The following is an 8,247-nucleotide window of genomic DNA, read 5'->3' on the forward strand; positions in this document are numbered from 1 at the left end:
CGCCGGCTGCGGGGCGCCGAGGCGACCGCAGGCAGCGAGGAACGGGGGCGAGGCGGTGGGTCGCCGGCCGCGGCTGCCCGCCCTGAGCAAGGGGTCTTCGAGGAGCGCGGCCGGACCGAGGTGCGTGCGGGGAACTGCAGCCTGGTGACAACCACTGAAGAAACAGCGTTTTTGCGTTTTATTCTCTGGTGGAGAAGGATAAATAAATAAATATATAAAATATCAAGTCGGGCAAGGAGTCCACCCTGCTGTGGACAGCACTTGCATTGCAGACCTGAATCCTGCTGCCTCGGGGCGGGGGGAGGCATATCGTGCCCTTTTGCGGGAGCTTTGGGGCGCCCTCGCCAGCTGAATTTGCTACCCCCTGAGCTGTGGGGTGTCCCCAGGAGAGAGGAGGGATCGCACCTGGCAGTGCTGGGTAGCTGGACATCCCTGGCTCTCCATTCTGCTTTACACTGGGAGAGAAGGACAGAGGAAGCGGTGCTTAAGCTGAATTATTCCAGATTCGGTTTGTGTCAGGGCAAGCAGGAACTATGTCTATTCATAATGTCACCAGTGATTTGCTTCTTTCTGCCAAAGTACCTTTTCCCCCAGCACCCCCCCCCCATTTTCCCCAAAACATCTCAGGTCACATTTTGTCTCAGATGTGCTAAAGAAACTCAATATTTTCAAGAAGATTTATACAGAAGAGCAACAGAATTATTGGACTCTCTCAATCAATGAATCTTTTACATTCAAGGTAACTTAATTATTGCTATTTTTAAGAGTCTAGGAGAAAAGCTTTATCACTAAAACACTCTTTGTATGGATGCTTTTTATTGAAAAAAGCTTATGCAATTTACTTGAGTGTTTAGGACACAGATAGCAGGATTAGATTTTTATTCTTGACTGTGCACCTCATTACAAGTAATGTAAATATCTTTTAAAACAAAATGAAACAAAACCATTAATACATTATTCATTCTTGCAATGAATATTGCTAGTTTTTCCTTCCCCCTTCCTTCAATGGGTAGGACTTGAGTTCACTCATTTTTTGCAAGACAGTCTGTTTCCCATAGCCCCTCCAGAGCTGTTTTCTCACTAGTCAGGGCCTCACCATAATTATTTGGCCATCGGTCACTCTAAAAAAAATGTCTTTTGTCACTTGCTTCTGCTTTTTTTGTGTTTTTCATGGGGGTGGGGGATTATTTTATGTTCAAAATATTCTCTGAAGCTGTTAGGATTTAAAATGACAGATATGTATTTCTCATATGACTTTCTTGTCCTGTCCTGTCATCATTGTTTGAAGCTACCAGATTAAAATGCTGTAAGAAAACACTTGAATTAAAATCACTGGAGCCCTGGAGAGAGCACAGCTGATGTTGCAGCTGCACCTAAATCTATYGGCAAATGCCGGGAGAAGTGAAATTAACTCCCCAACTGGATATGAAGGGGCAGACCATGCATTTGAGGGTTTCTTTTGCAAAGGATTATTCAAATCAAACACTCCTGTAGCTGTTGGCTCTGTTATCTGGGGAGCCCAGCTGGCTGGTAACASCAAAGCAGTTTTCAAAACCTAGAAATAGCAATCAAAAAAGTACGTTTCAAAAGAAAGCAATGGTGCCCTATGTCCCCTGTCACCCTCCCAGGGTTTTAGTCTAGGGTGACCAAGCAGAGGCGGCGCTCCGTGTGCTGAGAAGCGAGGCTGGTGAATCCTGCATCTTGCACCACTGAGATGGGGGGAGGGGGATGCACTCTAAGACAAAACACCTGTGTTTGGTGATGCCAAGACTTCATAGGCTCTGCATTACAGTTGTAAATGTAATTTTGATCCTATGGCTGATGTTGAGCTAATGGAGGAACATGATCAAGTGAGTCCTGCAATGTACAGTACATGGGAGCAAGGAGAGGCTGCTGGGTTGCAAGAAAACCACAGGAGTGAGTCCTGGAGTTGCCATTCTGGCTGTCCTCCTCCCAAGAGCAAAACAAAAGTCAACCAGAGCATGTCAGAAGAAGGTTTGTGCCGAGGAAAGAAAAGAAAAAAAGTGAATTTTTTCACTCCCCCMTCCTTTGCCCTCCCCCCCTCCCCCTCTTTCCCAGGCACGTTCCCAGGCTCTTGCAGAACAGCAGAACCCCATCTTATGAGATGGAGACACCCATCCCCTTCCTTGCCCTGCGGAGGGGAACACAAGCAGTGCAAAATAGCCCACCCGATGGGATCAGCATTGAAAATAGCTACAAAACATGGGATGAATTGTCAGTGCTTGAAAGATGAGAAAAAAGGAATGGATTGTGTTAGCCTCATGCAATGCCTACTGCTAAGGCTCTGCTTCATAAACATCAGATTACTCACCAGTTAGCCAACAGACACCCCCAAAAATTCTATTTATTAAATGAATAGAGAAACATTTGCAGCCAATTCAAATAAACAGACAAGCACTTAACAACAAGAAAGGAGTATAACAAAGAGCAAGGCATAAACTTCTACCAGACTGGCTTTCTACTTTCTTCCTGAGCTTAGTGGTGGTGAGGCACTGCAGATCTGTTTATACACATTTTTATGAGATAGATATTGTTGTATGAAGGAAATTTTATTCCACGTTGTTCTGAGAACCTGTTTGAATACCTTCCTTTAAAGAAGGGTTATGCCTCTGAAACAGAGTGCCTTGCTTTTCTGCCTTACAGCTGGCTAACTAGGGCCTGGGGCTTTTTACGTGAGCATTGATAACTGATGTAATTCCTACAACACAGTGAGATTAACAGGGCTAGAAGTGCCATTCCTGCCAGTGTTACAGGTGGCATCTGAGGCTTCTGTGAAGCATAACTTGCAGAGCCCACCCATGGATGCACAGCTAAAATAGAGCAGTATGCATGAAACAATGTCTGGCATTCCCAAAATGCTAATGATATGCTGAAGATTGAAATGGCAGAACAAATTATGCTAGCCATGTTGCTTGCTGGTTGCATCCTTTCTTCTGTGGTATCTGTTTAGAGAGTACACAAACTTCTGCTTCTTTTTCATCCTTTCTCCCAGTCTTCTGGCTCACTTTTACTTTTGCCAAAACCTTTGTCCCCTCTGCCAGGTAACAGAGAGGTTTTTCACTCTGATTTTCATTTATGAAAAGCTTTCCCATATCATTTCTAGTTAGAAGAGTGAATCACCACATGATTGACTGATAATTGACTTTTAGAAACAGGAGTTTGGGAGAAATTAGGCCTGAATGTCCTTAATGGACATTTATTTCTACAATTTAGTTATGTCAGATGATTAAAAGGAGAGAAATCAAACACTACTTCCATATTGACTCCAGTAGCAAGGTGAAGTTACTTCTAACAACATTTGAGTAGCTGCTGAATGGCAAACAAAAACATTAGTGCCCACTGCCTATAGCAATTACTTATTTTCCATTACTTTATGCAAGATTGTTATGACAAGTTTGGTGACAATGAAAGCCAAAATTACACCCAGGGATAACTGGCCTGGTGACCTGAATGACTAGCCAATGTTAAGATAAAGCATATTGTTCCTGATTAAAGATTTCAGCAACCAAGCTTGTGGAAATCTTCTCTTTACCAGGCCAGACAGGTTCCAAAGATCACTCTAGAGGCCCTTCACAGAGACAGGATCTTGCAGGAACAGGTCTTCCAGAAAGAGCCAGCTCTTTCTTCTCAGTAGCAATTCAACCACTGCTCAGAGGAGTGCAGGTTAGCTCACATGCTCTTCGGTGGCCAAGCTCTGGCGTGCACGCTCAGCCCTGGCAGCAAAGAAGACAATTTCACGGATGATTTTAAAGATCAAGTTGCACAGCAGACAAGTCCACAAATTGAAGTGACTTGGCTAATTTGCCTCAGAGGAATGGTGGGAAGAGTTGACTAGTGGGATTTATATTTTCCAGGAGGGCAGGAGTTAAATCCTAAGCCCTGTGGACAGTGAAGACTTTGACCATTAACTTCCTACAGGAAAATGGTTTTACTGAGATATTTTCAATCTAAATCCCCAACTGCAAAASCAGCTCTTCCTGCACAACTTAAGATCTTGAGCAGAAGTACAATTCAGCCCTGTGACCACCATGGAGATTTTAGGACCTTCCAGTTGTTTAGGACCTTTTCTGCCTTTATGTGTCCATGAGAGTAATATGTCACTGAATACCCAGAATGCTGGATTGGAAAAAGAGTTAAAGCAAAGATGGAAACATTAGGAAGTGCAGGAAGGAAAAAAAAAGTCTCTGGCCAACACACATAGCTGAGTTCTCTGTGGTCTCTCTAACAGCTTTGATCATTTACTATAGGTCAATGGATTATGAATAGCAYGCACCTTTTGAGGAATTAATGTGGACATTTACATTTTCACCACACACCCTGTAAGCTTTCCAAGTGTCCGTCCAAGTGAGYATGCAAAGACACAGGAGAATGAGCAGACATCAGCTCTGACAGGTCCTTGGGACCTCTGAGCCACAGGAGATCCCCTGCAAATATGAGTACTTCTTTCTTTTGGTTACCTGACCCTGAACAATGGCCCTAGGAGGCCAACAAGTATCTTGAAAGCCACGTTGGGCTTGCAAATTTGGGCTTTAAAAAACAAGCAGCCCCGTCCTCACAATCCCAAACACCATGTTTTGGCTAAAATACTGTATGAAGTTTTGTAGTAAAAGCTGCCAGGGTAAGCAGTCCAGTTTTCAAGCTCAAAGCTCYTCCCATGTATGCTGTCACAGAACTGCCTGGTTACTACTTGGGACCAGTTGTTCGCCCATCATGAAAAGATTGCGGTTTTGTCATTTTGATCTTCCTTTAGATAGAAGGGAAAACAAATCTTTGTTTCTCCACAGGCATCACTTTGAAGTCCAGCACATTAATTACTTTATAGTCCAGTAACTTTTTATTTAATGGGGCCCAGGTATCTGGATGCTAGCTCCAAAGCAGACCATTTCCCACCAGCTCCATTTGCTTTAGAAGTCTCTAGATTCCACATGAAAGACCTTGTAATCTTTTCCATCATAGCTTATTTAAATGAAGGAAAGTTAAAAACAGTTATCATCATCAGTCTGAAATTTTTTTGCAACAAGAAGGGAAATTCTCAGAYCAGTACTATAAGGAGTTCTGCAAAATTATGACTTTTGGCAAAAGCAGTCTGCTAATTTGTCTCAGGTTGATGCCTCTGGGTCCACGTTATTTGAACTGGCTAAGAGTTGGGTTTAAAGAAACACATTCATACCCACTAAATAATGAGCAGGAAGAAAAAACACATGGGTGCTATATTGCATTCTGGCCAAGAGCTTTTTGTTTATTTTAAATAGCAGAAGAATTTGGTAAGCCTTTTTCTRACTTAATATTTACTACTTCCAAAGAGCTGTGGGATAAATCATTCTTATGATTGGTTTCTGTATGCATTAGTCATGTAACAGGTCATTTTTAAGAAACAGCTGCTGGTTCTAGGAGCTGACAGGGCTCAGCACCTGAAAAGGATCTCTGCAGAGAGCAACCAAAGAAAGACCACCAAAAGCCACTTCTGGAAATGCCAGCCTGAGGTTTGGTTACCTTCTGTGCAAAATGGCAATCACAGTGCAGACCTTCCTCCCATAGGTCATAAATTTTTATTTCTAATGGTTTCTTCAGCACAGACAGCCTGTCGATTTAAAAGCGGGATGGAAGTGCGGAATATTATTAGCATCATTACACAGYGCTGCAAACTCACTCTCTAATCAGATTACTTTCATCTGTTTAAGTACACAGTGAACTACCTCCTTTCCATTAACTGATAGAAGTTATTGAGAAGCGTCACAGAACACATGGCCAGTACCTTTATCAGCATACAACAAGCCCAGCAATCTCCTTTTCCTTTTCCTCCTTCCATGCATTTCTCTCCTTTCTGCATGTTRCCTGATTTTGCTTCTTTAGCCTTTCTGTTGTTCGACAGTAACAGCCACAGACATGGCTCTTACTTTAATGTGAAGAGACAGTGGCCTTATTGTCTTAGGACTCGTTTTCTATTTTATTCCACATCACCTTAAAGGTAATTTATTGTAAGCCTGATGATGATGGTGTGCTATAATGCCATCCATATTTCTGGGCAGTTTTTAATAGGGTGGGGAAATGCTGTTTCATGTGGAGGTAAAACAAAAGTATTGTCAGTAAAAAGATGTAAGCCAAGCTGGCTAATATTTCATTTGTCATGATTAGTTTCTCATACTCTAAAAATCATCCTTCAGAATTTCACAGCAGGGTCTTTGCCTTTGTGTAACAATCTGAACATGATGTTTTCAGCCAGTGCTACTGTGGACCAGGCTGTGCCTATTGATAGTTTGTTTTTCTCWATTGTTATCCAGTTATCAACTGTTCCTCTTCGTTGTTGTTGTTTAGATTGGCACTTCTCCCAGTATGCATATTACTTCCACATATAGAAAGTCTGGTGTTGCGGCACAAGCAAAAACCCCCAGTGGATATGCTGCTTATACCAGCAAGAGCTCTTTTGATTAACAGAAACTAGGCAGCTCTTTCTTTCCCTAGAATAAATTATAATAGCTTAAAATAATTTCCTTGCTGGTAGAACTACATCTAGCACTCCTTACACCAAGATGGACTACGATATATACTAGTTTTACACCAAGCACAACACTGCCTGCATCACATCCTTTCTCTATATTCACAGATGAAGCTATCTCATCAAAGTTTTTAAGGGTGTTAACAGATGAATTTTCATTACTTTTAWGATGGTTTAAGTATAAAGCAATCCCAAGTCTAATTTCTTCTAGGTCAATGCATCCAAAGGGTGAATTATATGAAAGCTCCTAGCTAATATGTCATTACTTTGGTCCTACATTCAGATACACACATGCACATCCCATCCTGTGTCAGATGGGCCAGTTATAACATGAAAAGGTAAGATGTCAGGCCCAGGATCTAACCAGCCATAAATGTAATGAGCATGCAGTCTGCTCCCACACTATGGCCAATGGGATTTTAGAGATCTCAGGGAAGAAATTAGCAGGGAATGGAATAGGAACCACATTAAGTGTTGCAATATTCTGGATCTGACCTACAGAGTACAGATTAGCCATCTCTGCTTTGGTCTTCCTCAGTCTGTCTTATTAGATTCAAACTTGTTCTCACACAGATTTCTCCTTCAGAGTCCAAGAATTACACTAACCCCAGTGCAACAGTGCAAATATGCCACTTTAGAAAAATAATGTATTTCATGACATGATATTCTGCACATTTTGACCTTTTTTTTGTACAGCTAGGACTGCTGAAATTGTTCAAACTTAGGTTTCCTATTAAGTGGTTACTATTGTCCTTTATTTTCAGACAGCAGGAATGTTGTCTCACTTGTACACAAATGCATGTAACGGTTTTGATTTTGCCCTCTTGTTTACTTCTGTGGACAAAAATTTCTGTGGTTAATTATCACACGTAAGGATTTTTACTCTATTGTAGTGCATTGGATGGATTTTGTCTCTTTCCTTGAATAACACAGGATTAGGCTACTCCTGTGCAAACGTTTCTACATAATACAAGCATAACTAGCTAAAATCTCAGAATCACAGAATGGCTAAGATCAGAAGGGACCTCTGGAGATCATCTAGTCCAACCCCCCTGCTCAAGCAAGGTCACCTAGAGCATGTTAGACAAGGTTGCACCCAGGTGAGTTTTGAATATCTCCAGAGAAGGAGCCTCCACAACCTCTCTGGGCAATAATAATGTTTAAGTGATTTTTAGGTTCTTTGTTCAACCATTTAACTTGGATATGATTTACATTTTTAAAAAATCATGTTATCATGATTTTAAAAATATAAAATATCGTAAAATATATATAATAATGTAATATATAATAAAATAATATATAGTATTAAAATATTAAAATATAAATTTCTCTTCCAGTGCTCTGTCACTCTCACAGGAAAGAAATTCTTCCTCAAATTCAGGCAGAACTTCCTGTGCTTCAATTTCTGCCTGTTGCCTCTTGTCCTGTTGCATGGGACAACTGAAAAAAGAGTTTGTCCCCATACCCTTGACACCCTCCCTTCAGGTACTTATACACATTGATAAGATCCCCCCCCTCAGTCTTCTCTTCCCCAGGCTAAACAGGCCCAGCTCTCACAGCATTTCCTCATGTAGGGCAGATGCTCCAGCCCTCTGATCATCTTTGTAGCCCTCTGCTGGACTCTCTCCAGTAGTTCCATGTCTCTCTTGTACTGGGGAGCCCAGAACTGGATGCAGGACTCCAGATGAGGCCTCMCCAGGGCTGAGTAGAGGGGCAGGATCACCTCCCTC

At 41.9% G+C, this 8,247-nt stretch overlaps 1 long non-coding RNA gene across 1 annotated transcript; it reads right to left on the bottom strand.

The window, feature by feature from the left end:
• Nucleotides 1–2,335: 2,335 nt before the first annotated feature.
• Nucleotides 2,336–7,777, bottom strand: LOC146594552 (uncharacterized). The gene is made up of 2 exons (XR_014896155.1): nt 5,515–7,777; nt 2,336–3,734 (listed from the first exon to the last, which is right to left on the bottom strand). It is a non-coding gene; the product is annotated as an uncharacterized LOC146594552 (long non-coding RNA).
• Nucleotides 7,778–8,247: the final 470 nt, after the last annotated feature.

The sequence above is a fragment of the Rhea americana genome, unplaced genomic scaffold (assembly GCF_003343005.1).
Source record: "Rhea americana isolate MKP2758 unplaced genomic scaffold, rheAme1 scaffold_257, whole genome shotgun sequence".
Lineage (NCBI taxonomy): Eukaryota > Metazoa > Chordata > Aves > Rheiformes > Rheidae > Rhea > Rhea americana.